This window comes from Schistocerca americana, chromosome 3 (genome assembly GCF_021461395.2).
Source record: "Schistocerca americana isolate TAMUIC-IGC-003095 chromosome 3, iqSchAmer2.1, whole genome shotgun sequence".
NCBI lineage: Eukaryota > Metazoa > Arthropoda > Insecta > Orthoptera > Acrididae > Schistocerca > Schistocerca americana.
In genome coordinates, this window is record NC_060121.1 from 421297481 (window position 1) to 421321629 (window position 24149).

The 24149-nt window shown below is 44.3% G+C and overlaps 1 protein-coding gene across 4 annotated transcripts in view; it reads left to right on the forward strand.

Annotated features, from left to right (window-relative positions):
• Window positions 1-24149, forward strand: part of LOC124607491 (eukaryotic translation initiation factor 5B) — a 426670-nt gene that overhangs the window by 257717 nt on the left and 144804 nt on the right. The gene's annotated exons all lie outside the window — the stretch shown is intronic.

The window sequence follows — 24149 nt, forward strand, 5'->3', positions numbered from 1 at the left end:
ACTGGTAGCATGCCGCGACAGCGTGGACGTGAACCGTATGTGCAGTTGACGGACTTTGAGCGAGGGCGTATAGTGGGCATGCGGGAGGCCGGGTGGACGTACCGCCGAATTGCTCAACACGTGGGGGCGTGAGGTCTCCACAGTACATCGATGTTGTCGCCAGTGGTCGGCGGAAGGTGCACGTGCCCGTCGACCTGGGACCGGACCGCAGCGACGCACGGATGCACGCCAAGACCGTAGGATCCTACGCAGTGCCGTAGGGGACCGCACCGCCACTTCCCAGCAAATTAGGGACACTGTTGCTCCTGGGGTATCGGCGAGGACCATTCGCAACCGTCTCCATGAAGCTGGGCTACGGTCCCGCACACCGTTAGGCCGTCTTCCGCTCACGCCCCAACATCGTGCAGCCCGCCTCCAGTGGTGTCGCGACAGGCGTGAACGGAGGTACGAATGGAGACGTGTCGTCTTCAGCGATGAGAGTCGCTTCTGCCTTGGTGCCAATGATGGTCGTATGCGTGTTTGGCGCCGTGCAGGTGAGCGCCACAATCAGGACTGCATACGACCGAGGCAAACAGGGCCAACACCCGGCATCATGGTGTGGGGAGCGATCTCCTACACTGGCCGTACACCACTGGTGATCGTCGAGGGAACACTGAATAGTGCACGGTACATCCAAACCGTCATCGAACCCATCGTTCTACCATTCCTAGACCGGCAAGGGAACTTGCTGTTCCAACAGGACAATGCACGTCCGCATGTATCCCGTGCCACCCAACGTGCTCTAGAAGGTGTAAGTCAACTACCCTGGCCAGCAAGATCTCCGGATCTGTCCCCCACTGAGCATGTTTGGGACTGGATGAAGCGTCGTCTCACGCGGTCTGCACGTCCAGCACGAACGCTGGTCCAACTGAGGCGCCAGGTGGAAATGGCATGGCAAGCCGTTCCACAGGACTACATCCAGCATCTCTACGATCGTCTCCATGGGAGAATAGCAGCCTGCATTGCTGCGAAAGGTGGATATACACTGTACTAGTGCCGACATTGTGCATGCTCTGTTGCCTGTGTCTATGTGCCTGTGGTTCTGTCAGTGTGATCATGTGATGTATCTGACCCCAGGAATGTGTCAATAAAGTTTCCCCTTCCTGGGACAATGAATTCACGGTGTTCTTATTTCAATTTCCAGGAGTGTATTTCCAGCGCATGTCACATTCTCCCTGTAAGTTTCCCTACGATAAAATATGGTGACAAACTGTAAGGTGATAAAACAACTACCTAGCACACCAAAGAAAAAATAGATTCTGTGTAACACAAATACTGCATAGGTTTCCGGAGGTGTATGACGCCTGCTATTTACGAAGTTGAAGCTCGATTACAGTTCGGAAATTGTGATACTTTCACAGCAGTCCTATAAAATGATCGGCGACAGCCAAAAATGCATACGAAGAAACAGTGACATCTTACGAGGAAATAAACACCACTGTCAATAGCCAGAGTAGATGTAACAGTCTTGCCGCAGCTTACCGTCGCCCCCCTGGTACGTTCCTCTTGCACACAGAAGTTGTGGTCCGATGTTAGTTTGTAACGCTCATTTGCGGATAATATTGCCGTTTCCCTGGCATCAGTCTACTCTCTTCCTCCAGAACACTCAATTTAATTGATTTCGCCCAGTACTCACTTCATGCTGTTTTTCTCTAACTTTATGTATTCTCACACAGCATAATTTTACTCCGTTTCTGCGATTTGACATCGCATTTCCCTCAATTTTTATGTATTTCACGTCAATTTTTAGTGATTATACCAGGTTTTCCCCCAATTTTATCAATTTTGCCATCTTTCATATTTTTTATGTGAAGGGTGCTGAAATAGATTTTCCATCGATTAACATGATTCATCGTACATGCCTTGGAAATCCTCTGCTGACAGTGATATAGAGAGGTTTTCTGTTAACGATTGCAGGTAGATAGCGCTCAAAGTGACACACAGAATATGCAATTGTATACAGGTGGATCGCAAGTTACACCACACAACTTATGCTCCCCAAAACCACAACGGAAAATATGGTTAAATGCGTGACAAATGACCTGCAGCAACATCTCCCTCTCTCCAGACTGCATCATCAGTCTACCATTAAGTCACACTTCGTTACAATTCCTCTGAACCAATCACTCCATCTTCTTTCTGTTATCCTTTGGCGCAGATCCATGTCAGTGTATAGGCAGATGAAATGATAATTAAATGGACACCCTAGCTGCAAACAGACGTTGATATACTTCATTGGGGACATGTTGAAAATGTGTGCCGCGACCGGGACTCGACCCTGGGATCTCTTGCTTACATGGAAGACGCTCTATCCATCTGAGCCACCGAGGGTACAGAGGATAGTGCGCCTGCAGGGACTTATCCCTTGCCCGCTCCCCGTGAGACCCACATTCCCAACATGTCCACATCACTACATTCGTAGTGCGCCTAAAAGATGATGCGCAAACATCTGTTAGGCGCACTACGAATGTAGTGATGTGGACATGTTGGGAATGTGGGTCTCACGGGGAGCGTGCAAGGGATAAGTCCCTGCAGGCGCACCATCCTCTGTGCCTTCGGCGGCTCAGATGGATAGAGCGTCTTCCATGTAAGCAAGAGATCCCGGGTTGAGTCCCGGTCGGAGCACACATTTTCAATATGTCCCCAATGAAGTATATCAACGCCTTTTTGCAGCTAGGGTGTACATTTAATTATCATTTCATTCTAACGAAAGCTGCGTGGTCATCGACGGTAACTGTTCTTTCAGGAACAGATACTACCTTCATATATATAGGCAGATGGTTCTCTTTTCCAGAAAAGCATCAGAGACAGCAGTCAACTTGAGTGCATCACTATTATCTCAATAGACGTACAGTAGAATGTTATTAAAAATCGTACAGCAGCTGTTCCGTAAGGTATTTGTTAGCTTAGACTGCGTGATTGTGATTGGTGGAGAGTACAGAGAAGCACATTGTAAATACTGGTTGTTGAGGTGTAAAACACTTAAACAGTCTTGCACAGGGTCAAACACACAGTCCATTCCTTAGTTGCGTATTGCAGCCACCCCAGCCGGTAATACAACGCTCTGTAGCTAAGGACACGTCATGGAAATCTGTAAGGCAGTTGCCGATAAATTTGGGGTCACACCTGGGCTTTTGAGCCGACATGTATAGATTTATTACTCTACGTTTGGTGGTCATCCATGTTAAACATTTTGTTACAACTGTCGTATCGCCATCGACGAGAAAAGAATGTTTCCCTGATACACGGTGCTTCCATGTCAACTTTTTCTCGTCTTGCACTTGCTGTCGCAAACTCTTTCCGATGTACAAGAATTTTCTACAGCAGGCAGAAGACATGCAAGTACTCCCTCATTCCCCCTTAATTTCCCCCGCATTTTGGCGTATTTTCCCTCAATTTATTCGTATTTTCATTATTTTTTCGTAATTTTATCGATTTTGTGTCACTTTTGCCCATGCGATCATGACATCACTTCTTGCCACGTATTCTAAAATTGCTTGTAAATGTAGCACAGTCGTCAACACCTAGCGCAATCTTTCTGGTCGGCCGGTATAGTATAGCGCTGTACTCGAGTGCATTCAGTCACCGTGACAAACGCCACAACATAAATGCTGACGATGTCAGACTTCTTCATGACAATGCTCGCCCCCCCATTTTGCTGCTCCTGTCCATAAGTAAATCGCCATATTGTGTGTGAGGTGCTCCAGCATCTACCACACAGACCGGACTTTGAAGCTTCGGACTTTCATCTGGTTCGCACCCTGAAGAAATTCCTGGCCGGCCAACGCTATGCGATAAATGCGGATGTGAAATCAGCAACTGGTACCACAATGGAAAAAATTGTTGAGAACGTTGACGACTACGTAGAAAAGTAGTTAAAAGATGTAAGTTCATTTGTAATTTTTTTTTGTTTTCTTCCGTGTTAAACTTTTTGGTAATAAAATTATTGAACATTACTTTCCTATCTTCCCTCGTTTCAACGGCAAGGAGAAATTTATATCAGATAAATTAATTAGAGCCAGAACTGATAGGCCATGGTGCAGAAAACATGTCATAACTCTGTTGCAGACGTAGCGAAAAGAGCAAGCTAAATTAAAAAGAACGAAAAATCTCCAAGATTGGCGGTGTTTTATGCAAACCCGAAATTGTTTCCACAGTGAAACTGTGTTTCGAAACCTGGGTGAAAATAGAGATATATTCTCGTCATACGCAAGTGACAAGACGGAATCAGTATCTTCAGTGATCGATAGCAGTAATAATGTTATCGATAACGGAGCCACGAAAACGTAGTTAGTAAACACGGTTTTCCGAAATTCCATCGGGAAAGAAAACGAAGTAAGGATCTCAAAATCCGAATCAAGAATGACTGCCAAGATGAGTAACTTAGAAGTGGATATTATTCGTGTAGCGAAGCAACTTAAATCAAATAAGGCAAATCTTCCGGTCCCGATTGTACACCAGTCAGATTCCTTTCAGAATATGCTCATACATTAGCACCATACTTCGCAGTCACATACAACTTTCCGCGTGTAGAAAGACCCCTACCTGAAGACAGAAAGTTGCACATGTCACGCCAATACCGAAAAAAGGAAATACGTGTAATCAACTGAGTTAAAAATCCATGTCACTAACGTCGATTTGCAGTATGTCTTTTTAAAATGCTGTGTTCCACTATTATGAATTATCTGGAAAACAGCGATTCGTCGACACACAGCGCGCATTCAGAAAATATCTTTCTTGAGAATCACAAGTAGATTTTTATTCACACGAAGAAATGATTGCTATCGACAGGGGATCTCAAATTGATTCCATGTTTCTGGTATGCTAGAAGGTTTTTGGGGCTGTTCTTTATAAGAGACGTCAAATGAAATTGTGTGACTATGGGAGAATCGCTCCAATTGTGCGACTAGATTCGTGATTTCCTGTCGGAAATGTCATAGAACACAGTAATTGACGGAAAACTACCGAATAAAACAGAAGTTATCCGCCGTTCCTCAAGGAAGTGTTACAGGCCCCCTGTGTTCCTAATGCACGAAACGATACCGCAGACAATCTGAGCAACCCCTTCGATTGTCTGCAGTTGGTTCTGTCATTTTCCATCTAATTAGGTCTTCAGAAGACAAAAACAAATTGCCAAAAGCTTTAGACACTATATATCTATGGTGGGAAAAGCGGCAATTGATTCTGAGTAAGGAAAAGTGTGAGGTCATCCACGTGAGTACTGAAGGAAATCTGTTAAATTTACAGTTATAAAAAACTTAAATTTGAACGATGACAGAATGTTGTGGGGAAAGCAAACCAAATACTGCTTTTTATTGGCAGGACACTTGGAAGAAGCAAGAAGTCTTCTAAAGAGATGGCCTACACTAGGCGTGTCCATCCTCTGTTGCTGCACGTACGGGTTCTTTATCGGGTAGGATTGACGGAGGACAGAAAAAGTCCAAAAAGGGCAGTTTGGTTTGCATTATCGTGAAATAGGGGATGATGTCTCACGCATATGGTACCTGAGTTGTGCGTTCTTTCTTTTTTATTTTTTATTTTTTTTATTAGTCGAGATGATTTCACGAAATTTTTTGACGCCCACATAGATAGGGAGAAATGACCATCGTAATAAAATAAGAGAAATCAGAGCTTTCACGAAAAGATTCAAGTGTTGGTTATGCTGCGTGCTGTTAGAGTGGAACGGTAGAGAAATAGTCTGATCGTGCTTCGATAAACCCTCTGCGAAGACTTGAATGTGATTTACCGAGTAGCCATGAATATTTAGAAGACCATAACGAATACAGCACCACGGGCTGTCAGCATGGCTTCGTTGTTTCGGCTTCCTTTGACGCTCTTCTGTTTTTGCACACAGTTTTAGGATGGACGTATCCGTTTGTAGAGGCTACAATCAGAAAGAACGTTGCCAGATTGCATTCGTCCTCGTCATAAGCATCCAACGCGTGACGTGATGGTATGGGGTGCCATTAGATGCGTAAAACGATCAGATGTGTTTCGCATAGCCTGTAATTGTGACAGCAGTTCTGACGCGGCAAGGCTGATGGCAGTGTTCACAAGATACCTTGAGAACGCATGTTTCCCAAGGCCATTGCAGCTGTGGTAAATTTTTTCTGTTTTAAGTAATCCTTTCGTAAAGATCGAGTAAATTTTATTCGTAAAATTTGTATTGCTTCGAAATATTGCATTATTATAGAAAAATGGAAAAGCGATCATTGCTATTTTAATAACAACGCCGACAGAAGGATGCAACAAATACGTGGCATAATAATTGGTACAGCGGTGCTGAGACAGTAATGTACCTGTTAGCATGTGGCGTGGCTTATTAGATGGTACGCATGGACATGCAGTGCAAGACTTGCCCATTTGGTGTATGTGGTAGTTTCTCACTGCCGTAGCCAGACACTAGTATTATTACGAATGGCACCGTCCCGAGTCTGAAATTATTGTACGAAGTGTGTTATCAATGAGGTGCAATTCTTGATATGCTTTCAAAGTTTGAAAACCAGAGAAGCCACAACAAACTTTTGACATGACATTAGAAGAAAACTTAAAATTTAACAATTAATTCGTAGTTACAGTATAAACAGAAAGCAGCTGATACGCTGCCTGTGAGGTGGCGCAGTGGTTCGACACTGGACTCGCATTCGGGAGGACGACGGTTCAATCCCGCGTCCGGCCATCCTGATTTAGGTTTTCCGTGATTTCCCTAAATCGCTCCAGGCAAATGCCGGGATGGTTCCTTTCAAAGGGCACGGCCGACTTCCTTCCCCGTCCTTCCCTATTCCGATGAGACCGATGACCTCGCTGTCTGGTCTCCTTCCCCAAAACCAACCAACCAACCTACGCTGCCTGTGTCTACATAACATGCCTTTCCTGCTTGTAGCCCTTGAAAACGGACAAATTAACACGAAAGACAGTGTTCTTCAACTTCATTTTTCACCCTTTAGCACTGACTACTCGCAATGTCCAAGTAGTGGTATAATCCCCAATCACAACATGATTTTTGAGCAGTTTTTCAAAAAATGAGAATCGGTAGGAGAATACTAGAGATTTTTTGCCGTAATCACACACTTATCACTTTTCGAGAAAAGCAGCGAACTGTGGACGGACTATGTTTTGTTCTGTTTGCCTATTTAAATTGATGCAGTACTTTGATTCTAAGCATCTTGAAACTGAAGGAGCCAAGATTTTTCAGCCTTCGTTCGATTTTTACGTTTATTACAGGAAATAATAGGAATAAAAAATCGTAAATAGGTTATTTCGGAAATCGTTTGAGAGATTTTAACAGTCCGGTTAAACTGTCTTTGGGGAAAACAAACGATATAACCAAAAGCAGGTTGTTTCAACGATAACCGCCGTCTCTACCGTGGTCGTCACGTTGTTCAGATCTTCACCCACTGAAAACATCTGACCATGATTTGCTGAGAGACTGACATTTACTAGCCAGTACGATGACGAACTCTGACAAAGAGTTGAAGCAGCATTGAATGACGTCCCGCATCTATAGTCCAAGCTCTGTTCGACGCGATGCCCAGCACGTTTAAGCCTTTGTTGGTACCAGAGGTGTTGCCGTACATCCCTAAATTGCCTACAAATTTAATCCTTTATTCTCCCTAATATATTATATACGAACAATAAGAAAATTTTTGTTTGCAAACCTTTTTGATATTGCAATTTAAATGCAAGCAATGTACGTCATTAGCTTTTACTGATTTGTTGGGCGAGACGCAACGTTTTTAGTAGTATTGTGGTATGTATTTTGACACGAGTAACGATTTTGGGAGGAGGACGATAGCGATGAACTCTGCACGAAGTCAGGTATTTCAGTGCTGTATCAACTATGTTTAGAAGTGTCGTCGGGTATGCGCTGCTAGTTGGAAACAGGGGTCACGACAAGAGGCACAGTTAATGGTGCTGCTTCCAGGTATCAAGAATGAGACAACCGATCTATTTAGCGACAGATTACGATAGGACAGGGCTGGAAGGGACCGGTCCTCGTATTTGTATGTACGGCAGCAGCAATTGGGCGTGGACGATGCGACACCGACTGCGGACTGCAGTGGAAAGGCTCTGGCGGTCGCGGGAAAGTACTCCCTGGGAGTGGGGTAGAGGGGGTGAGAGCGCCGCGACGCTGCCGCCCACCGGCGTCGCCCACGCCACAATTATTGTCCGTGTCCCCTCCACCTGGCCCGTGTCTCGCTCAAGGAGCGCCCGTTTCGCGCCAAACGCCAGCGGAAAGCGTACGCCTCGCCAAGCCTTGCTTTGCATGGCACTGCCTCGCCTCCGCTACGACTCCCACCACAGCTTTTTTTGCCATTCATCTCTACTGTGGCGCGCACATGGCAGGACTCTCTCCGTACCGTTGGCAGACTGCTGTGTCTCTGTAGAGGTTTCGTGGGGTATTATTCTGTCACCTGTTTTCTCGTTTCACAACAGATACACTGAATTGCTCTTCTCCTGACTTCAACTAGGTTGCGCTACAGGGTGACTCGAGAAGAAGTTACAATTTTGGAACGATATAGAAATTTATTGAGATGACTTACAGAATCGGTAGACGTGTCATTTTGTAGCAAACAACCTGAAGTCTGATTAATGTAATGCATCAGTACCCCATTTCGCCACCAGTAATGCCAGCGTAGTGCACAATTAAAATGGCTACTTTCACTGGTTCGAACCGTGCTCTCCGTGTGTTTTGGTTTCATGAAACGCTCTGTGCAGCAACTGTTCGGCGCAAATTTTGCACCGAATACGCTAAAGAATCACGAAGGAACCCTGGAACACTTTGGCGACAGCCCCAAAGTTAACGTATTTATTCTTCATAGAGAAAACTTATCACTGGTATTGTGTATTTGGATAAACTTTTTAATTCCACGGATCGATGAAGATGACCAGAGTGGGATGGTTTACTACCAGTAAGACGGTGCACCACCTCATTTCCATACGGAAGTTCGAAGTTCCTCGATAATGGCTTCCCGGGTCGGTAGATTGGCCGTGAAGGGAAGATCGGAAAGAGACGCGCAAAATTTTATTACCAAAAGGTTTAATAGGTAAAAAAATCACGTATGAACTTACATCTTTTACCTACTTTTTTACATGGTCAACAACGTTCTCAACACATTTCTCCCGTCGTGGTATCAGTTGCAATATGCCCTCCTCGCAGAGGTCCGTTTGATTGGAGTACAGCCATATACGGACTACTGATCTCACTTCCACATCCATCGGAAAGCGTTGGCCGGCCAGGAATTTCTTTACGGGACGAAACAGATAGAAGTCCGACGCTGCAAAGTCCAGTCTGTATGATAGATGCTGGAGTACCTCCCACGCAATATGACGATTTACTTACGAACAGGAGCATCGAAATAGGGACGAGCATTGTCATGAAGAAGTCTGACATCGTTGGAATTAATTTCGTGCCGTTTATCACGAAGGGCACGACGCAACTTAACTCAAGTTTTAATGTAGGCTACAGCATTCACATTGGTCCCGTGTTCAGTAAGTCCACCAATAACACGCCATGCATATCCCAGAGAACTGTCACAGGCACTTTCGTTGTAGATTGAATCAATTTGATATTTTTTCGTACTGGGGAACCAGCATTTTTGCACTATATAGGTGGCTGCTCGGTTTGGGGCATGTGGTCGTACGCCTTCGACTTATCACCAGTAACAGTTCCTTTCAGAAAGTCACACCTTTCTGCGGCGAAACACGTTAAGAGAGCCAAGCTTCTAATCATTCGCTGGCCCATGTGGTTGTCTGTCAGGTTTTGAGGCGCCAAGTGAGCACTAACTTCACAACATTTTGACGTGTCATGAACAATATCATACACCGCATGATATGAAGCGCTGAACTGCTGCGAAAATATTCGACGTTGCACTCGTTGCTCGTTCAAAATTCCTGCCTCACTGGCTCCGGACATTCCGCGGGGTTGCAACTGTCAACTGGCCGTCCGGAGCGTGGCGCATCACTAAGGCTCACATGTCGCTCTTAGATGAATACACACTGGAGACATACACTATGTGATCAAAGGTATCCGGACACCCCCGAAAACATTCGTTTTTCATATTAGGTTCATTGTGCTGCCACCTACTGACTGGTACCCCGTATCAGCGACCTCAGTAGAGAGAGCAGAATAGGGCGCTGCGCGGAACTCACTGACTTCGAAAGTGGTCAGGTGATTGGGTATCACTTGTCATACGTCTGTACGCGACATTTCCGCACTCCTAAGCATCCCTAGGTCCACTGTTCCCGACGTGATAGTGAAGTGAAAACGTCATGGGACACGCACAGCGAAATAGCGTACAGGCCGACCTCGTCTGTTGAATGACAGTGACCGCCGACGGTTGAAGAGGGTCGTAAAGTGTAATAGCAGACATTTATCCAGACGATCACACAGGAGTTCCAAACTGCGTCAGTATCCACTGCAAGTACTATGAGAGTTAGGCGGAAGGTGAGAAAACTTGGATTTCGTGGTCGAGCGTTTACTCACAAGCCACACATCACGCCGGTAAAAGCCAAACGACGCCTTGCTTAGTGCAGGGAGTGTAAACATGGACGATTGAACAGTGGAAAAACGTTTTGTGGACTGACGAATCACGGTACACAATGTAACGATCGCATGGCAGGGTGTGGGTATGGCAAAATGCCCCGTAAACGTTATCTGCCAGCGTGTGTAGTGCCAAGAGTGAAATTTCGGATGCGGTGGTGTTACGGTGTGGTGGTGTTTTTCATGGAGGGGGTTTGCACCCCTTGTTGTTTTGCGAGGCTTTATCACAGCACAGGCTTACATTGATGTTTTATGCAGCTTCTTGCTTTCCACTGTCGAGTAATTTGGGGATGGCGATCGAGTACCTGTTCATAACGCACGGCCTGTGGCGGAGTGGTTACACGACAGTAACATCCCTGTAATGGACTATCCTGCACAGAGTCCTGACCTGAATCCTATAGAACACCTTTGCAATGTTTTGGAACGCCGACTTCGTGCCAGGCCTCACCAACCGACATCGATACCTCTACTCAGTGCAGCACTCAGTTAAGAATGGGCTGCCGTTCCCCAAGAAACCTTCCAGCACGTGATTGAACGTAAGCCTGCGGAAGTGGAAGCTGTCATGAAGGAAAGGGTGGGCCAACACCATATTGAATTCTAGCATTACCGATGGAGGGCGCCACGAACTTTTAAGTCATTTTTAGACGGTTGTCTGGATACTTATGATCACGTAGTGTAGCTACGATCCATACAGTCGCCCCCATACAAGCTGCTCCTGTCCTAGTGAATTTCACTCGGCTTATGCACTTTGGCCCACAAATATAGAACTACATTTCGCCGCTCTCCACAAGTTGACGACAGTAACCTACGCGCTTTATTTTTGTTTCGTAGTTTGGGCTTCTCTCGCTACGGTTCCACATAAAAAGAAAATACATACTGTAGCGCAAACTTCAGACTGTCGTCGTGAAATTTCAACATTCCATCTGCAATACCAGGGTATATATATAGCGCTTTACTTTCCGGTCATCCCTCGTAATGGGCATCAAACGGTTAAGAGGCAATTCTTTTACGACATATGGGTGTGGAGACCGTGTGGTGGCTAGTGCTTCGGAGGCGTAAGCACATGTGCGCGGTGAAGGACGCAGACGCAGATGGAGAGGGAGAGGTGTGTCGCCTGTGGGCGTCCGCGGGGAAAGCGGCCGGCATAGCAATGATGGGCTGATAAGCGGGCGCGGGGTGGCCGGCCCACGCGCCGGAAGTCGTGCGGCCCACGTCTGGCGGAAGCCCCTCCGCCTCGCCGCACTGCACTACTTATTCCCACGCGCTAACCAGTACTAAAGCCCGTTTTACACGATCGACTTTCTGGTCAAATTGATAGCTAGAAATCCGTGCACCTTCCGTGCCCGCGTGTCTGTCAACAACCAACCCCGACGCCTATGTGTGTATGACGTCAATAATCCATAGATTGTGCCGAGCGTGCAATTCGAAATTTTCGTGCTTGACGGACACTGCGCATCGTGGAAGCGGAGGACTATGACAGTGTCTGCTAACAACGGAAATTAACTTGTTCTGTCCGAGCTCGCTCATAATATAGAAGTGGATTTTATGCTTCCATGTCTTCTTAGTCTGTATTGCGTTGTTTGCTTTGTTTTCGCGACACACGGTCCTGTCATATTTTCCTACTAGAGTACTCCTGCAAGAGACGAAATACCTGAAAGGAATAAGGTATTTACGTTTTACAGAGAAAAATCCTATGCTAAGCATAAATAAGAAAAAAGTAAACTGCTAAATGTATTTTAATGAAAATTATTTCAACAATGAAAAATAAGAATTATTTGATGAAAAAAATAATTTTCGGTGTTATTTGGCACTTAGCAAGAAAACAAGGTAAAGCAAAACGGCGCTGTTTACTGCTTTCTAGATATTGTTTGATGTGTTTTTAAGTGTATGCAGTATTTTCTCGAACAAACAATTGTTCATATTCTGAAATGTTCGTATGACACTTTTCATATTCGTTTAGTTCTCATGCGTGTAAAGAACTTACCACACTATCCCTGACAAGAACTTCCCCTATAAATTCTGCTTTGATCATTAATAAATTCTATTATTATTGTTTGACCCTACATTTTATTGTTATATTTTCGTACAAAGGATAGTTGCACTCGTTCACGCGTCAAACCACCAACGGACAGCTGTCACAACGCAAGAAATATTGGCGCTGATGTGTAAACGAAAAGGACCACTCGAAACAGACGCGGCTCAGTGCAGGAATAAAACGCCAGGGGCGCTGCAGTAGACTTACTTGTCCCGAGTACTTCAGTGAGAGAAGATAAATGATCGTGTAAAAGGGGCTTGAGCAAAGTTGGGAAACCGCGAAGGTGGAATGAATGTGAAGGAAGAACGTCAACCACACGAACAAAATTTCAGATGTTGTTCAGACATATGTGGAAACGTGACACATTCGGCGTTGTTTCCCGATGCACAAGAAAGGAAGTAGAACGAATCCGCTGAAATACAGACCTGTGTTATTAACAGGTGCTGACACATGTTACCTAACCATCAGTTTCATAAGTCATGGTTGCAAAATACGAACACAAATTCAGTCGTACACGAATTCTTTACGGAAGAATGGAAAAACTGGTAGTAGCCGACCTCCCGGAAGATCAGTTTGGATACCGGAGAAATTTAGGAACACGCGAGGCATTACTGACCCTACGACTTCTCATAGAAGACGGGTTAAGGAAAGGCAAACTTACGTTTATAGCATTTGTAGACCTTGAGAAATCTTTCGACAGTGTTAACTGCAATACTCTTTCAAATTCTGAGGGTAGCAAGGCTGAAATACAGAGAACGAAAGACTATTTACAACTTATCCAGATATCAGATGGCAATTATGAGCTGAGGGGCATGAAAAGGCAGCAGTTGTTAGGAAAGGAGTGAGATTATGTTGTAGTCTATCCCTGATGTTATTCAGTCTGTACATTCAACTAGCAGTAAAGAAACAAAATAAAAATTTGCAGATGAATTAAAATTCAGGGAGAAGAAATAAAAACTTTAAGCTTTGCCGATGACATTGTAATTCTGTCAGAGATAGCAATTGGACTTGGAAGAGCAGTTGAACGGAATGAATACTGTCTTGAGGAGGATAGAAGATGAACATCAACAAAAGCACAACAAGGATAATGGGATGTAGTCGAATTAAACCAGGTGTTGCTGAGGGAATTCGGTTAGGAAACAAGACATTAAAGTAGTAGGTGAGTTTTGCTATTTGGGCAGCAAAATAACATAAAATGTAGACTGGCAATGGCTAGAAAAGCATTCCTGAAGAAGAGAAATTTGTTAACAGCGAATATAGATTTATGTATGGAAGTGAAACATGGACGATAAACAGATTAGACAAGAAGAGAACAGAAGCTTTTAAAATGTGGTGCTACAGAAGAATGCTGAAGATTATATGGCTAGCTCTTATAGCTTAGGAGGAGATACTGAATAGAATGGTGGAGGTAAGAAATTTGTGGCACAACCTGATTAGAAGAAACGATCGGTTGATGGGACACATTCAGAGAGATAAAGGGATGTCGATTTAGTATTGGAGGGAAGTGTGTGGAGTAGAAACGGTAGAGGGAGACCAAGATACAGTGAGCAGGTTCAAAAGGATGTAGGTTGCAATAGTTATTCGGAGATGATGAGGCTTTCACAGGATAGAGTAGTATGGAAATCAGCATCAAACCAGTCTTCGGCCTGAGGACAATGATAACAATATTATTAACATCGATTTGCAGTAGGATTTTGAAACTTATACTGTGTTCCAACATTATGAAATAGGTCGAAGAAAACTCAGATTTCCAGAAGGCTTTTGAGGCCGTTCTTCACAAAAGGCTTCTAATCAAATCGCGTGCCTGTAGAGTATCCTCTCAGTTTGTAGCCTATATTCGTGATTTCCTCTCCGAAAGGTCGTGGTTCGTTCAATGGATGGTAGGTCATTGAGGAAAGCAGAAGTGATATCTGGGGTTCGCAAATGGCTAGAAAAGTAGCAATTAATCATCAACAATAAAAAAAGTGAGGTTCTTCACTTGAGTGCTAAAAAATTCCATTGCATTTCAGTTACTCGATAAAGAACAGAGTTCGTAGATTCAACTACATTCTTCCGGATTACAATTACAAGCAATTTAAATCGGAACCATCATCGAATTTTTTTTTTTTTTGGGGGGGGGGGGGGGGGCGGCGGCGAACCGGATACTGCAGTTTATTGGCAGGACATTTGGAAGATGCAGGACATCATCTATAGAGAGACATGCTACACTATGCTTGTCCGTCCTCTTCTGGAATGTTGCTGCACGATGTGGGATTTTTCGAGGTTGGTTGACGGACGTCGTCGAAAAAGTTCAAAAAATTGCAGATAGTTTTGTACTATGGCGACTAGAAGAGTGTTAACAGATATGCTATACGAGTTAGGGTGGCACATCGAAGCTAAATCCTTTCACGGATCTTTCCACGAAATTTCAGTCTCCAATTTCTCCTCTAATTGCGAAAATAATTTTTTGACTTCCATCTTCAAAGGTAGAAACGATTATCGTAATAAAATTGGAGAAATTCGAGTTTGCATGGAAATATTTAAGTATTCATTTTGCCCATGCGCTATTCTATAGTGGAACAGCCGTGAAATCGTCTGAAAGTTGTTCTGTGAATCGTGTGCTAAACATTTAAGTGTGGCAGATGTACGAGGGATATTTTTTTTCAACTTTCGATCGGTCGCAGAATTAAAACCACAATGAAAATCCGATGAAGCTTTGCGCAGATGTGTTGCGTAGTGTATCTGGTATGCCCGTCTATTGCGTCACGTCAAATGTTTTAGTTCTGAATGCATAGTGAGAACGTAAAAGTTAGTGGACGGTAGTGTCTCCCGCTAAGTGTGAAGCGCTACCGAGGGGTTTTGCCTGATTTACTGCAGCCGTCATAACGCAACTCACGCGTTTCCTTCTTCACGACAATACTTGGCCACATACCGTAGGTTCAACGAAGACGGTCGTATAGCGTTTCCGATGGGAAGCTTTGATACTTATCACCCACCATATAGCAGGGACGGGACATGGCTCCCTTCTATTTCCATATCTTCGCTCGCATGACCACTGGCTATGAAGGCAGGATTTTCCATAGACAATGAGCTGCAGACCAGCGTACAGAATTGGCGGCTGCCTTATATGACGAGATAGTTGGAAAGTTGGTACCAAGCTACGACAAATGTCGAAGTTGGAGAGCGGCGGCGATGTAGAGCAGTAGCTGGAAGGTGTAGCTAAGTGTTGCAAACAAAACTTTTTTTGTTTTCACTGTGGTTTCCATTTCGCGACCGACCAGGTATTGGAAAAAATAGCCATCTTAGATAAGGTACCCGTTGCCTCGAGTGCTTGTTAAAAATAGAGTTTCAAATAGAAACACTCTGCCTACTGTTGTCATTATTATGTACTGTATTTCATTCACGATACGTTTTCAGGCGGGTTAATTTATTTTATGGTGGCCGGTTGCACTTACGTAAATGAGGTTCAGGAATTGTGGATTTCAGTAATATCTGCAAAGTGTTGCCTCCGTGTTACATACCCTCACTACAAAACAGAGGCATTACTGATTAAATGTTCGCAACCTTTTTTAAATAAAACTCTTTTCAGAAAGCTATTCATGTTACACCAGACAAATAAATATGGTTCGTAGCCCAAATTCTATTTGACAGCTCTCGTGTCTAATTTAAGATTCAGATGATTACGGAATGATAGTTCTGAATTTTTGCTACAAAATTCATAATCGAATTTTAAAAAACAGTTTCACAACAATTCTTACACGAACGTCCAATTACTTTCAAACATTTTTTTTTCGAGCTATAAGGAGAAAACGTTATCATATCGTTATTTGAAAGTGGCGTGAACTTGTGTAGTCATCGCTTTGGCGTGTAGCTGTGTCGTCGTCGTTATCATCATCCATTTGACGCCCATTGGTTAGTAAGGATCTACTGAATTGCCGTCTTCAGTTATATCCAACTTATTCCAGCGTGTTTCCTTAACGCCATGTATCCACCTTCCATCAGAGCAACTTTTGTGCCTTTTTTTTCCCCATTGGAGACCGACAAAGAAAATACTTAATCAAACCCCCATCTCTTCGCCAGTATACGTGCATGCACATCTCCATTTCATTTTTTTTAAATTGATTGTTATGTCTCCGTCTGTGGTTTGTTTCCTAGTCCATGCATTTGTTTTCCCTGTCTCCCCTGATACTTCCCAACTTGTCTGTCGCCAATGCTCGATGAGCAACAAACTGTATTTGAATGATGTAATATTTAAAGTATCAGTGCGGTAACTGATTAGTGGTTATATATTCACTGACAGTAAACTTTTCGTTTATTTCTCTTGCTGTTAATCCTGGCCGGCCGCGGTGGCGAGCGGTTCTAGGTGCTTCAGTCTGGAACCGCGCGACTGCTACGGTTGCAGGTTCGAATCCTGCCTCGGGCATGGATGTGTGTGATGTCCTTAGGTTAGTTAGATTTAAGTATTTCTAGGTTCTAGGGGACTGATGACCTCAAATATTAAGTCCCATAGTGCTCAGAGCCATTTGATTTTTGTTAATCCTGTGGCCACTGAAGATGCTTTGAAATATAGCTAAACGCGTATAATCTAAATAAGAGTTTTATTACAGTCGCGGAAGGCGGCATATATCCTGTATTGCGTGTCTCCTGAATTTGTTTGCAACTTTACTAGATAGCCGAATAACTCCGCCAAAATATTAGAGAATGCCGTTTTACATGTATAGTCTTAACCAAAGCAAAGTTTCTGTGAAAAATAGGCGCATAGATCGACGTATTTTCAGGCTTTTAGCTAGCTTCAGTTTCTCCTCTTTCTCGCTTTCAGACTGCTGCGAACGCCCTCTGCCCGGAGGATGTTATTCTTAAAACAGGAAATTGTGTTCCACATATACGGTTCCTTTTTTACGCCGTCGCTGCAGGAATTTTACAGAATTGTAACTTTGCCCTGCTCCCTTAAGTCTGTGAGAAAATTTATTTTTTCAATTGCAGCTGTTGTAAGCAAGTATTTAACGCACTGCGATTATTTGTGAGCGGTATGCATCCTGTTGAGCGATCGTGGGTAAGGGACTGTCTGCTATTGTTTTATATTTCCCTCGTGCATCGCGTGGCCGCACTAGTTTTGCGATGTTCTGTTTATGCGACTATTGCGGTCCTCTGATGAGACTATTGCGGTCCTTTGATGAGAAGCTATTGACACCGAACCTCTATATTTGTTGAATTATTTATTGTCTGACAGAGTATTTTAATATAATCGTTTGCAGACTCACTAGCTGTAGCCTGAAAGTCATGCAGGATACTTGTTTGTGAGTTGGCTTCAGCAATCGAACTGCATATTCCCTAACGCGCGGTTGCGTTTTACAAGGAAACCCACTGACCATAACCGTCGTCACCTCCCATACCACGCCGTCTCCGCAAGCACAGGCCAACTTACTTTGCGCTTATCGCACGTGATATATGATCATGTAGCGCGGTGCTAGAGATTCGTGAAACAACTAGGTGATATTCAAAAGTTAAAGGTATTTGATTTTTGTGCATAAGTGTCTGAGTGTAGAGTGAAATTTTATTGGGAGGCTCCCCATAAAGACTTCTTGATTATTGTCTCTAGCGGCTATGAGCTGAGTGGTTAGATAGTTGTTGGTGAACGTATTTCCATGACCTGGAAGAACATCGTGTCCGTACGAAGTTTGAAATTGAGAAAAACATTGCAAAAACGCACCAAATGTTGAAGCAAACTTTAAGAGACAAAGCTTTCGGTCAAAAGACAGGCTTACGATTGGTATAAGCTTTAAAAAACGGGCAAATTCGATTGATGTCGATGACTGTTTTGGTCGACCGTCAATTGACATCACGTCAGAAAATGTTCAGGAAGGGGGTGCGGGTGAGGTCATAACATATCATCCAAGACCTCCGCAACACTGAGGGCCGCTTCGAGAACATTTTTCCACACAAGAGACATATCATTTGCTGCCCCCCCTCCCTCTCCCAGCTGATACACTTTCACCCATGTTAGTTTTCGCCAGGAATATGGGTAAGTAATGTATATAAATTGTGATAGCGACGAATTACAGTTCAGATTTTAATGTATTAATGACGAAATAACAATATTCGCAGATTTCTGTGCAAGAGTTTGCTCTTAAGCTCGTTTCTAGAATTTGGAACACTACGGTTGAAGATACTTTTGTTTTATCGTATGAAGTGAAGTGTGTTTTGTAGAATTCATACCAAGAATTCTTGCAACTGTCACAGTATTTGAAGACCTTGCGGTGAAACTAGTTTATAATCAGTAGACAAAGACTGACAGTGTGTTGGACGTCCTCCATAGAACGTATGGTAGTGCACGAGAATCTGTGGACAATATGAAGTTAGTGAAGTCAGCTCGTAAAGATGTTAATTCCGGTGATGAAAGGCTAAATAATAAACGAGATTTCCTGAGGGAACAGCTACATTTAGTTTTAGGAAAAAGAACACATTATAGGGCTCAAATTTATTATTTGCGACCAACATCTTTTACTTCTTTTCATTCTATTTTACTTAGACACAGTGAAGTGCTGACATTACCGCATCCAAAATATCTAAGGCAGCTAAGTGCAAGTTCCAGTCCGATGAAGAGAATGGGAAAGAAGAATAAAGAACTTAGTTCATGCACAACTAAAGGAGTTCGTAGCTTACATCAGTGAGAAATGATCCGTATATGCTTATTTGACTTGTCATGATTACTCCACTTTAACACAACCATACATGTTAAATGATGACAAATTCCCCCTAAATATGTAGTTACGGTAGGAAATAAGATTAAAGCGGGTTTTACTTTACATTCAGATAATATACTTCGTCAAAAATTTGAAAATTTTGCCGAGAGGGAACTCGAGTCTTGCTCTACTTTCGGGAGCACGCTGATCTGCGTCTGCGATGTCATAAAAGTTATATGCAGGCCGGTAGTTTCACGAAGGCTCTGTTAGGTTCCTCTACTTGAATCCTTTCGTCTGTATCGTTCATTCAGCTTGACTTTGTTCCGTGTGGTATCCTCTTGCACAAAGTTGAACGACGGAGATTTGACACAATGGAAGAGATCCGGGCGGAATCCTACAAGATGGACCCTACTGGATATCTTAACAAAAAATGCTACGCAGATTTATTTCAGAACAAGCAAAAACGGTTGGAGAAGTGTTCTCCTCCCAAGAGGGCTTGACAATGCTATGGTACAGAATAAAATGTTTTAATAAACACGGCTTAACGGGTATAAGGGCATGTATTTCTGTTGATGACTGAGGACGGTGTACTAAACAATATGGTATCAGTATTTACTTCATTAGCAGACTAATAGTTACAGCTATTAGGCGTAGTATGTTTTTAGGTTGGTTAATATCTCCAAGTACACGAGGCAAGAGCAAGCCATTAATGATTATTTTCAGCTGGGAAGCAGGTCTGGTACTGAAGTGTGGACACATCGACACGAAACGGTCAATCTATACCGTCAGGCGTAGTCCACCTAGTGGTTTAGATCGTCAAATTGTGACCTTTTTGTAGGAAGACTTTTCGCCGCAGAGAGAAAGCAAGCAACACGCTGATGTGTTGACATATGAAGGTACTACATACTAAAATAGCCAAATGCCTTGCCACCTTGATTCCCGTCAGATCACCGAAGTTACGCGCTGTCGGGCTGGGCTAGCACTTGGATGGGTGACCATCCGGTCTGCCGAGCGCTGTTGGCAAGCGGAGTGCACTCTGCCCTTTTGAGGCAAACTGAGGAGCTACTTTATTGGACACAGCGGCCGGTCGGTACCGTTCCGCCTACCAAGGCCTGTTCGGACGGAGGTGTTATATGCGCACTTACACCCATTACCCCCTAACTTTCGGGAACTTTTAGTTAGTATTTCTAAATCAGACAGGTGGCAGCGGCCAATACTGCTGGCAGGAAACTATTTTAACTAGCGTCAAGAAAGTTCGTTCCTCTTTTAAGTGCACCAGCGATAGCGTACCGTTCTGTTACGGAGCGAGATGGCATATTGGTGAAGATATCTGACTCATTCTCGAGGAGAAGGGCTCAAGGTCCCGCTCGGCTATCAAAATTTAAATTTTACGTGGCTTTCCTACACCCAGGCGGATGTCAGGATTCCTTTCAGTTTCCTTCCCCAGCTTCATCCAGTCGTACAGGGTGACAGTTATTGAACTATATGAAAAAAAAGAAACGTAAATTAGTTACAAACTACGGCGTGCAACATGTAAATGCCGCTTCAGATATTCGATTTAGGTTATGACATGTTCAATATGCCTGCCATCATTGGCGACGATGTGGCGCAGACGAATAGCTAAATTCTGCATGACACGCTGAAGTGTCGGAACAGCGATGCTGTCGATGACCTCCCGAATGGCTGTTTTCAGCTCAGAAATGGTTTTGGGGTAATCGCTGTACACCTTGTTTATAATATAGCCCCACAAAAAGTAGTCACATTTGTTCAGATCAGGAGAATATGGCGACTAATCGAGGCTCATGCTAGTGGCCTCTCGGTACTCGGAGCCAGAATGCGGGCCCCAAAGTGCTGCTCCAGGACATTAAACAATCTCGTGCTTCGATGGGGTCGAGCTCCAACATGCATGAACCACGTGTTGTCGAAATCAGGGTCACTTTGGATAAGGGGGATGAAATCAACTTCCAAAACGCTCATGTACTATTCGGTAGTCACCATGCCATCAAGGAATATCGGACCGATTATTCCGTCACTGGACATTGCGTACCACGGTTACCCATCGAGAGTGAAGAGACTTCTCGTTCGCGAAATGCGGATTCTCAGCCCCGCCAAATGCGCCAATTTTGGTTATTGACGAACACATCCAAATGAAAGTGGGCTTCGTTGCTAAACCAAACAACAATGCTCATGCTAATTCCCATCATGCGCCGCGACCAACCGTGCTGTTTGAACGTCCTAACGCAAACCCTTCAGAAGTTGTGACAATTTTATTTCATATAGTTCAATAATTGTCACCCTGTAGATTGCGTCCAGAATCAGTGAGGTTGATGTCGTCAGTGCATTACAAACTCTGATCTACTTCCTCCACCGTAATGCTAGTGTGTAAAAATCTACTCCTTTTGTAACTAGAGCATTACTCTTACAGCTTTCCACCATTTTTGTAAATAGAGAAATAAGCTATAGCGACAATAAAACTAATGTCAGCCTGTTACATATTCGTAGCAGTATTTGCAAGGTAGAATATGATGTCTTTAGTTAACCGCCAGGATGACACATTGAACACATGGTTATCCGAGAGTACTGCGTGCGGTGCTCCCCCCCCCCCCACCCCCCCCCCCCACCCACCCACACAAAATCAAATCTTTTTGCCCCCGTAAGCCGTTTGATAGGCAACCTGCAACTACTGTTGGGTTCCGTAATATCAGTTTAGCAATACGGATTAGAAACACTTTTCGTACCATACATTCTTAGTGAGGAGCTCCTCAAGGATGTGAGACATGCCATAGCTAGGCAAGGGTTTAACGCTTTGAACAAACAACCAGTTACGAAAATGGATGTAGACGTTTTCTCCTTCTGCCTTCAGTTGAATGGAGTGGGCTTGTGGTGCAAGACAGTAATACGGTTGGTTGCTGTGGCTCGATATCTTCACACCTTGGAATTTGGAGATGAATGCCCGCGTCCTGAAAATATCTTGTGATATGGTCATAGAGTTTTGGCTGTTGGGCAAGCTTAAAGAGGAATTACGCTGTCTTACTTATTATTCTCATTTCCTTCGGAGTTTCTGAAGAATTTTAGCTTGCTGTAGTGTATTTTCTCCTCAGCTGGTGTTGGAATATTAGCGAGTTCGTTAATCTGGACCACTGAAGCCCAATCTCTTCTTCCACACCAATCGCTCACCTGTAAATCCATTCCTCAGCTTTATACAGCTAGTGAAATTCAATTGTTAACAACTTTATCACTGCGTGCTGGATCGGGAATTGTTAGATTTTCTGTATGTCTTGTTCTCCTGTTATTTTTCGTCAAATGAGAAAGTCTTCCCATACCTTCCGACATTTAGGAATGAACCACGTGAGCCTGTGAAGTGTGGTTGTTTCTCTTCCTGCAGTTCCGTATCTCTGTTAATGGATCAAATTGATCGCATGCATCCAAAAACCCATATATTCCCATCCGTCCAGGAAGGATGTGTGATGTCCATAGGTGCTGTGGGTTATCAGCTTCGCCTACTGCGCCAGTGACAGTTTTTGTCAGCTGCTGCTCCCGCGTCGGACGGACCACACATGGAGGTTGCCAGCGATAAGTGCCGCCGGGCCAGCGCGGAGGTGTCGCTTCCCGACAAGCCGCCCACCAAATTGCTGCTTCCGCTCCGCTCGGAGCTTTTTGTGGATCTGACCCTTCCCCGTTCTAGTTCTGCCCATCAGCCTCACTGCCATCAACCCGTCGTGCCCCTTGTATCAGGTAAAGCTTGGTCGCCACGTCACTACAGAAGCTCCAGCCGCGGAACCTCGCATAAATATCATGCAGATTATGGCATATTTTTGTTGACATGATCTATTAGTATCGCCCTATTTCGATCGCTGAGTTGTTCGTGTAACTATGCAATACTGCACTATGTTAGTAAGTTTACAACTGCCCGACTGAGCAAACTAAGCTTGGATGACATACGGGTACGCCATCTCATGCTGAGTTAACTCTGTGCCAGAGCCCACCAATCGTAATGGCTGGCGAATGTATGCTACTCTCTCGTCAGTCCGTTAACAGATATTTTCAATAGGTGAGAGATCTAGAGGACGCGCTGGAGAGGGCAACAGCTAAATACCCTTTGTACCAAAGTAGGTCAGGACAGTACGGGCAACATGCAGTCTTGCCGGCCGTAGTGGCCGAGCGGTTCTAGGCGCTACAGTCTGGAACCGCACGATCGCTACGGTCGCAGGTTCGAATCCTGCCTCGGGCATGGATGAGTGTGATGTCCATAGGTTACTTAGGTTTAAGTAGTTCTAAGTTATAGGGGACTGATGACCTCAGAAGTTAAGTCCCATAGTGCTCAGAACCAACATGCGGTCTTGCGTTATCTTGTTAAAAGGATGTCACGGAGGCGTCGAAGGTAGGGCGCATCTCCCAGCCTTACCCGTTCAGAACTGAAACTGAAACGTTTGCTCTCAAAATAGCCATTCCGCGAACCAGAGGATGTGGTGTTGTACACCCAATGGCACCCCATATCATCACGCTACGTACTGGCTCCGTACGACTAGTCTGGCAGTGTTCTTTTTCCTCGGAGCTTCCACACTCGGGTATGTCCATCTTGACGCTGAACACCAACTAAGGACTGTTCAGAAAAGACGACGTGGTGCCTTTCTCGACTCCATTGTTGTCGTTTGTATTACCATTGTCAGCGCGTCCCTTCCTGCTGTCACGTCAAGGGAAGCCGCAACTTGGTCCGTGTAGTGACATCTCGTGGTGCTTCAGACGTCGTCGCACTGCCCCTAGGTATAATTGTCTTGTCTCAAATAAGCGCGATCTAATGTGCAGTCGTGGACAAAACGAGCGATAACCCTCGCCTTTTCGTTATGCTGATCCGCACAGCTTTAAAGTC